The sequence below is a fragment of the Lolium perenne genome, chromosome 7, assembly GCF_019359855.2.
Source record: "Lolium perenne isolate Kyuss_39 chromosome 7, Kyuss_2.0, whole genome shotgun sequence".
NCBI classification, from domain to species: Eukaryota; Viridiplantae; Streptophyta; class Magnoliopsida; order Poales; family Poaceae; genus Lolium; species Lolium perenne.
The window spans coordinates 63571647-63580995 of record NC_067250.2 but is presented as its reverse complement, the minus strand read 5'-3'; the positions used below and the strand labels follow the sequence as shown (position 1 = coordinate 63580995).

Sequence of the window (9349 nt, the reverse complement as noted above, 5' to 3'; positions counted from 1 at the left end):
CCTCCGAGTTTCACTCGACGGGCAAACACCCATGTGCTGCATAGTAATAATAAACAGGTAGTAGAAAAATTGATATACGAATCCATAATTAAATATGTTAAACTAGGGTTTTGCCCAGTTCTACAAATCAAGGGTTCAAAAAAATCCAACTACGGGGTTCGAACAACACGATTCTAATCCAAGAATTTTTTCGACCTCATCCAAATGGCCTCAAACTATAGGGTTAGTATCTAGTGCAGTATGTGTGAAAATGTATGCACTATGTGTGCTATAAATTGTATGTCTTTCAAATTTGAACCAAATTTGAATAAGTTTGAAATATTTGAAAAGGGGCTTTTGGCTTAAACGTTTGAAACCAAAACCACTTCTCTTCATGCATGCTTGACTTCATAAGACAGAGTTTAGCTAGGGTTCGGGGGTAGATACATGATTTTCCTGGTTTGAATATATGTCTAGACCTTGTTTATCAACTTAATTGAATGATGCTTACTATATGACATAAGAAGACTATGTGCCTTGGTTTTTTTTTAAATTTTGCCCATTTGAATCTTGGCCAAATCCTAGGTTTGATATGTTTAGACCTTGTTTATCAATTTTAATGCTTACTATATGACATAAGAAGACTATGTGATTTTGTTTTTCATTTTTCTGTATGCACTATAATAATCAATCTAGTTTTTACACCAACAGGTCTGTCACTTTCGTGTGGTGCCCACGCTTGAGGTCCCACACTTCAGTGATTACAAGTCACGTGCAATAGGTAAGCAAACTCCCAGCCATCTTCTTTGTCAATAGTAGACGCATCAGGATGCGTATTGGAAGTATGTGGGTCCTTCTAGATCCTTCGGTTGTCCCTCTCACAAAAAAAAACAAATCTCTCTCATTCTCGGCCTCGCTCGACTCGCTCGCTCGCACCTCCTGCTCACTGACAAACCCTGCACAAAAGTCATCATCATTACCCGAAAAAGTGGAGACACCATAATGCTCTCCCTTCTTCTCTCCTTCCGAGTGATCCCTCTTCCTCCGAGTTTCACTCGACGGGCAAACACCCATGTGCTGCATAGTAATAATAAACAGGTAGTAGAAAAATTGATATACGAATCCATAATTAAATATGTTAAACTAGGGTTTTGCCCAGTTCTACAAATCAAGGGTTCAAAAAAATCCAACTACGGGGTTCGAACAACACGATTCTAATCCAAGAATTTTTTCGACCTCATCCAAATGGCCTCAAACTATAGGGTTAGTATCTAGTGCAGTATGTGTGAAAATGTATGCACTATGTGTGCTATAAATTGTATGTCTTTCAAATTTGAACCAAATTTGAATAAGTTTGAAATATTTGAAAAGGGGCTTTTGGCTTAAACGTTTGAAACCAAAACCACTTCTCTTCATGCATGCTTGACTTCATAAGACAGAGTTTAGCTAGGGTTCGGGGGTAGATACATGATTTTCCTGGTTTGAATATATGTCTAGACCTTGTTTATCAACTTAATTGAATGATGCTTACTATATGACATAAGAAGACTATGTGCCTTGGTTTTTTTTTAAATTTTGCCCATTTGAATCTTGGCCAAATCCTAGGTTTGATATGTTTAGACCTTGTTTATCAATTTTAATGCTTACTATATGACATAAGAAGACTATGTGATTTTGTTTTTCATTTTTCTGTATGCACTATAATAATCAATCGAGTTTTTACACCAACAGGTCTGTCACTTACGTGTGGTGCCCACGCTTGAGGTCCCACACTTCAGTGATTACAAGTCACGTGCAATAGGTAAGCAAACTCCCAGCCATCTTCTTTGTCAATAGTAGACGCATCAGGATGCGTATTGGAAGTATGTGGGTCCTTCTAGATCCTTCGGTTGTCCCTCTCACAAAAAAAACAAATCTCTCTCATTCTCGGCCTCGCTCGACTCGCTCGCTCGCACCTCCTGCTCACTGACAAACCCTGCACAAAAGTCATCATCATTACCCGAAAAAGTGGAGACACCATAATGCTCTCCCTTCTTCTCTCCTTCCGAGTGATCCCTCTTCCTCCGAGTTTCACTCGACGGGCAAACATCCATGTGCTGCATAGTAATAATAAACAGGTAGTAGAAAAATTGATATATGAATCCATAATTAAATATGTTAAACTAGGGTTTTGCCCAGTTCTACAAATCAAGGGTTCAAAAAAATCCAACTACGGGGTTCGAACAACACGATTCTAATCCAAGAATTTTTTCGACCTCATCCAAATGGCCTCAAACTATAGGGTTAGTATCTAGTGCAGTATGTGTGAAAATGTATGCACTATGTGTGCTATAAATTGTATGTCTTTCAAATTTGAACGAAATTTGAATAAGTTTGAAATATTTGAAAAGGGGCTTTTGGCTTAAACGTTTGAAACCAAAATGTGACGCCCCGGAACCGGTACCATGAGGATTCCAGCGATTCCGCCGAAATCCGCATGATATCGATTCAGAGACGCCCTCCGACACGACGTGCGCAAAGAATCACACACGTGATGCCAGAGGAATTAACACGAGCGGTAACATTACAACAGGATTACAATAGAGCCCACAAGATACATATATTACAACAACGACTCCAACGAGTCAAGATACAAATATACAATACAAAGATCCAAATCATACAGAAGAGCGAATACATCCGAGTACGGACAAGATACAAATTGGACTAAGAGTCCTGAAGATAACCAGCGGCGTCCATAACCCTGCCCAGGCCAAGCCGGAAGGGTAACCTTGCTAACGTCGTCATCTTGTACCTGTCAAAGTCGGGCCATCGGTTGCCGACAAGAGGGAGGAAGCAAAAGAGAAAGGGGAAAAGGCGAGAGTAAGTACCAAGGAACGAACTCCGGCACGTACTTAGCGAGACTAGAAATGGCTATGCTCGCCGGGCGAGTATAATATATATATCGCCGGGGGCTATATGGTAGGTTTAGCGGCAGCATAACTATAACCAATAGAGACACGCTACAACATCCGTCTAATCAGATAAGATAAGAGAGCGCACAAGGTAACAGATAAATTCTACACAAACATAACCCAGCCGATTACACATATCCCCTCCAACAATTGCGAAGAGGCAATGTAAAAGGCACTCAACGGTGGACAAGTTTTATTAGGTATCGGTTGTAGTAGTGCTATATTACTACGCAAGTTATTAGCAGATTATTAGCAACAAGATAACGGTATAAGTTGTTCTATGATCAAGCTATACAATTCCAAGTCGTCCATAACCGCGGACACGGCTTATCGATAAGATGTACACCCTGCAGGGGTTGCCCAAATGTAACCATACGCATGCTCGAACCCACTTACTACAGGTGGAGTCTCACATCAAGACCGTTCCCAATGCAAGAGAAAGTTTAAGGGGAGCCACCCCGCTAAGCTACCCGTGACGAAGTTCGGCCGTACTCCGATACGGACCCAGAGGTTTGTGTCAACGGCTAAGCTAAGTGTGAACAACCTGCTGTCGCTAATCGTTCCACGATATGAGTACAGAACAGAATATAAACACCCGAAGGCAACAGAAATAAATCGTGCATCGTGCATATGAGCAAATAAAACCAAGGTTGTGGCTCCCAATAAACAGACTCGAGGAAAGGTAGTGGGTGATGGGGGTCCCATTCCCCCACGTACGGGTAGAGCGCTCAATCTCGGAACAGATAACAAGAACTCGGGTCCTAGGGGACATTAGCAAGTCAAAGTTCCGATGCTTTCGCAAAGGGGCTCACAGATGCCTCTGCTTACAATTTTAGTTGTTAACAAATAAGTAAAGTGTGATTATCTCCAACAACTGATATAGCATGTAAAAACCTCCCAACAACCCAACATATCCCGATAACAGATCGAGATAAACAACAGAGCCTAAACACGCCTACGACTCGCAAGGCTCAAACATCAAGCAACGGCTATGGTTGAGGAATGATACATATAGGATTATTATGGTAAACAAGTGGAATAGGACACGTGACTCGATAAAGAATCGCAACATAGGGATAGCAATGCGAGGGAGAGAGTAAAATAGGTGAAGAGAGGGGGCTCGCCTGTGAAAAGCTGCAGAAGAACTTGTCGGAGAACTCGTCGTATCTCACATCACCACTTCGTGATCCTATCCGAGAAGAAGCAAAAGCTGGAACACACAACGTATGCAAATCTTACAACTACGAAAGAAGAATCGGCATGCTCATGATATGGTATGCATGCATGACATGGCAGATATGATGCGATGCACTTATCCATATTAATTGGAGTCGGAACCCCGGACAAACAAGTTAGGTTGGAGTTGCATTTCTACCGGCAAATTTAAGGGTGGATTAGCATAGCAAACATGGAAGGGGTGAGCTACATCAAAGTTAAATGGAACCGGGACAACATATAGTTATATCCCACATATTCCATATGTTCCATATTAGGTGTTAATGCAAACTATCACGAAATGGTATGAAGCATGATGCAACAGCAGACATGGATGGCATAATCATGTTCCTCATGTTTTTCTGATCAAAATTCATATAAAATACTTTTTAATCCGAACAACGGATTGGGAGATATGATTTTTACAAGTTTTGCAAACAAAAAGAGGAAAAGGTAGCAGAGATGGAGATGGACTGGACCTGAGCAGCGGATAGCGGCCTGCCGCACGCTCGGCGGCGAACAAGCTGGCGACGACACGGGATGAGGCCCAGTAGCCGCTGGATCTAGCGAGAACAGAAAGCAAAACAAATAGGTTATTTGCCTCACCCAGGAATCGAACTCGTGATCTGTTGGGCAGGAGATACAGGAACGAACCACTGGGCTATGTATCAGTTCGTGGCAAAAGAAAGGCCTGTTGCAACTTGAGCCAGAGGTGGCGGAGCTCGGGGACTGAGCGTCCATGGCGGACAAGATCTGGCGAGGATGGACCTGGCGACTCAGGGCGAACCAAGGCGGGAGAGTTCGCGTCGGGGGTGCGGCAGAACGTGGGGAACCGGATGGTGGTGGTGAGGCGTCCAGGGGGTCGCCGGAGTACCGCCGGCGTCGAGCTCCTGCGGAGATTACCGGTGGTCAACGTCGGTAGAAAAAAACGAGGACGAGAACGAGACGGGGAAGAGGTCTGGAGGAACGAGCACATCACCAGAGAGCCGTGGATGAGGTCGGAGAGGACGGGGGAGGCCTCCAGCGGCCGGAATCGACCATTTTCTCCGGTGGTCAGAGTTGGGTATCGGCGAATTTGTCGTTGAATTGGAGAGTCCCGGCTCGATTCGTTTGGGGAGGATGGAGAGGACGACGAGGCGCATCCGCCGGTGCCCTCAGAACGACGGGGGACGAAGTGGAGCGGCGGCGCCATGGTGAAGAGGATGGTGGCAGGTGTTTTCCCCTCTCTCGGTTTTGTCTTGCAGTAGAAGAAAGAAGGGAGGCGAGAGAGGCGTGAGGATGAGGAGAAAAGAGATGGACGTGGTCCAGAAGAGATAAAGCAGAGGAGTGGAGGCTTCACGCAGGGGAGGAGGGTGCGGTCGCTATCGATGGAGGAGGAGCAGAGCACGCTCCTCTCGTGCTCTCCCTCTGGTTCCTTTACGTGGGGAAAAAGAAGAAGTCCAACGAAGAGGTACGGGCCGGAGGAGGTTGGGCCAGGAGGAAGAGATGGGCCGGGGGAAAAAGAAGAGAAGCAGGCCGCCGGGTGGGGAAGAGGAAAAGGGCCAGGGGGCTGCGGCCTGGGTAGACTAGGTTTTGGTTTTTTTTTTATTTTCTATTTCAAAACTGTTTTGAAATTTTATTTGAAACCTGCTCATACAAAAGTTGAATTTTGAATACAACGATGGAGAGGGAGAGAGAGAGGAAAACAACTTTGTAGGCATTGCCAAAATATTTTATACCCAAAATAAAATAGATTTGTTGGTTAGGTTTTGTTAAAAGAAAGAGGGGAGGAGGTTATTACATAAACCATATGAGAAGGAAAATAAAATAATTAGGGTTTATAAAATAAATTTTATTTGTTGAAAAACATGGTTGATGTGATGCATATGCCATGATGATGCATAAAAGGAAAACACAGACAAATCTAATATGGGATACTACCCGGGGCCGTTACAATCGACACCACTAACAAGGAACCTCGCCCCGAGGTTCCACGCCATGGTACGGGGGAGAGAGGTGAACTATCGGATCTTCTGGCGACGTGTCGAGCTCCTCGACACCACTAACAAGAATTCTTGCTCCACGTAGATCGGCGACACCACTAACAAGTCGTTGTCCCATTGACGATGATGCGATTCTCCTCCGAAGATCGGACCTATTAGGATAAAGGCAAGGATCGTCCAACCCGCGTAGAGACCTAAGACTCAGAGAACTCAGATAAGAGAGAAGACTCAAAACTCGCATAGGTAAGAGGAGAAAGAATTTAGGTAAGGAAAAAAATCAGAGCTAATCAGATCTATCCAACGAATTTTTCAGAAAATAGTTTTGACACTAGACACAACGTCCGTTGGCAAGGTTATCCTACAGGCTGGACTAGTGGGGTACCGTCAACCTGAGGCTCTGATACCAACTTGTGACGCCCCGGAACCGGTACCATGAGGATTCCAGCGATTCCGCCGAAATCCGCATGATATCGATTCAGAGACGCCCTCCGACACGACGTGCGCAAAGAATCACACACGTGATGCCAGAGGAATTAACACGAGCGGTAACATTACAACAGGATTACAATAGAGCCCACAAGATACATATATTACAACAACGACTCCAACGAGTCAAGATACAAATATACAATACAAAGATCCAAATCATACAGAAGAGCGAATACATCCGAGTACGGACAAGATACAAATTGGACTAAGAGTCCTGAAGATAACCAGCGGCGTCCATAACCCTGCCCAGGCCAAGCCGGAAGGGTAACCTTGCTAACGTCGTCATCTTGTACCTGTCAAAGTCGGGCCATCGGTTGCCGACAAGAGGGAGGAAGCAAAAGAGAAAGGGGAAAAGGCGAGAGTAAGTACCAAGGAACGAACTCCGGCACGTACTTAGCGAGACTAGAAATGGCTATGCTCGCCGGGCGAGTATAATATATATATCGCCGGGGGCTATATGGTAGGTTTAGCGGCAGCATAACTATAACCAATAGAGACACGCTACAACATCCGTCTAATCAGATAAGATAAGAGAGCGCACAAGGTAACAGATAAATTCTACACAAACATAACCCAGCCGATTACACATATCCCCTCCAACAATTGCGAAGAGGCAATGTAAAAGGCACTCAACGGTGGACAAGTTTTATTAGGTATCGGTTGTAGTAGTGCTATATTACTACGCAAGTTATTAGCAGATTATTAGCAACAAGATAACGGTATAAGTTGTTCTATGATCAAGCTATACAATTCCAAGTCGTCCATAACCGCGGACACGGCTTATCGATAAGATGTACACCCTGCAGGGGTTGCCCAAATGTAACCATACGCATGCTCGAACCCACTTACTACAGGTGGAGTCTCACATCAAGACCGTTCCCAATGCAAGAGAAAGTTTAAGGGGAGCCACCCCGCTAAGCTACCCGTGACGAAGTTCGGCCGTACTCCGATACGGACCCAGAGGTTTGTGTCAACGGCTAAGCTAAGTGTGAACAACCTGTCGTCGCTAATCGTTCCACGATATGAGTACAGAACAGAATATAAACACCCGAAGGCAACAGAAATAAATCGTGCATCGTGCATATGAGCAAATAAAACCAAGGTTGTGGCTCCCAATAAACAGACTCGAGGAAAGGTAGTGGGTGATGGGGGTCCCATTCCCCCACGTACGGGTAGAGCGCTCAATCTCGGAACAGATAACAAGAACTCGGGTCCTAGGGGACATTAGCAAGTCAAAGTTCCGATGCTTTCGCAAAGGGGCTCACAGATGCCTCTGCTTACAATTTTAGTTGTTAACAAATAAGTAAAGTGTGATTATCTCCAACAACTGATATAGCATGTAAAAACCTCCCAACAACCCAACATATCCCGATAACAGATCGAGATAAACAACAGAGCCTAAACACGCCTACGACTCGCAAGGCTCAAACATCAAGCAACGGCTATGGTTGAGGAATGATACATATAGGATTATTATGGTAAACAAGTGGAATAGGACACGTGACTCGATAAAGAATCGCAACATAGGGATAGCAATGCGAGGGAGAGAGTAAAATAGGTGAAGAGAGGGGGCTCGCCTGTGAAAAGCTGCAGAAGAACTTGTCGGAGAACTCGTCGTATCTCACATCACCACTTCGTGATCCTATCCGAGAAGAAGCAAAAGCTGGAACACACAACGTATGCAAATCTTACAACTACGAAAGAAGAATCGGCATGCTCATGATATGGTATGCATGCATGACATGGCAGATATGATGCGATGCACTTATCCATATTAATTGGAGTCGGAACCCCGGACAAACAAGTTAGGTTGGAGTTGCATTTCTACCGGCAAATTTAAGGGTGGATTAGCATAGCAAACATGGAAGGGGTGAGCTACATCAAAGTTAAATGGAACCGGGACAACATATAGTTATATCCCACATATTCCATATGTTCCATATTAGGTGTTAATGCAAACTATCACGAAATGGTATGAAGCATGATGCAACAGCAGACATGGATGGCATAATCATGTTCCTCATGTTTTTCTGATCAAAATTCATATAAAATACTTTTTAATCCGAACAACGGATTGGGAGATATGATTTTTACAAGTTTTGCAAACAAAAAGAGGAAAAGGTAGCAGAGATGGAGATGGACTGGACCTGAGCAGCGGATAGCGGCCTGCCGCACGCTCGGCGGCGAACAAGCTGGCGACGACACGGGATGAGGCCCAGTAGCCGCTGGATCTAGCGAGAACAGAAAGCAAAACAAATAGGTTATTTGCCTCACCCAGGAATCGAACTCGTGATCTGTTGGGCAGGAGATACAGGAACGAACCATCGGGCTATGTATCAGTTCGTGGCAAAAGAAAGGCCTGTTGCAACTTGAGCCAGAGGTGGCGGAGCTCGGGGACTGAGCGTCCATGGCGGACAAGATCTGGCGAGGATGGACCTGGCGACTCAGGGCGAACCAAGGCGGGAGAGTTCGCGTCGGGGGTGCGGCAGAACGTGGGGAACCGGATGGTGGTGGTGAGGCGTCCAGGGGGTCGCCGGAGTACCGCCGGCGTCGAGCTCCTGCGGAGATTACCGGTGGTCAACGTCGGTAGAAAAAAACGAGGACGAGAACGAGACGGGGAAGAGGTCTGGAGGAACGAGCACATCACCAGAGAGCCGTGGATGAGGTCGGAGAGGACGGGGGAGGCCTCCAGCGGCCGGAATCGACCATTTTCTCCGGTGGTCAGAGTTG

General features: G+C 45.3%; 2 long non-coding RNA genes across 3 annotated transcripts; both read right to left on the bottom strand.

The window, feature by feature from the left end:
• Positions 1-2537: 2537 nt before the first annotated feature.
• Positions 2538-5610, bottom strand: LOC127317278 (uncharacterized). Of its 2 annotated transcripts, XR_011749161.1 has the most exons (4): positions 5128-5610; positions 4803-5038; positions 4058-4711; positions 2538-2773 (listed from the first exon to the last, which is right to left on the bottom strand). It is a non-coding gene; the product is annotated as an uncharacterized lncRNA (long non-coding RNA). The 2 variants fall into 2 exon arrangements; XR_011749160.1 differs by having other exon boundaries at positions 4803-5610.
• Positions 5611-6676: 1066 nt separating this feature from the next.
• Positions 6677-8890, bottom strand: LOC139833463 (uncharacterized). The gene is made up of 2 exons (XR_011749268.1): positions 8197-8890; positions 6677-6912 (listed from the first exon to the last, which is right to left on the bottom strand). It is a non-coding gene; the product is annotated as an uncharacterized lncRNA (long non-coding RNA).
• Between the last annotated feature and the right edge of the window lie 459 nt (positions 8891-9349).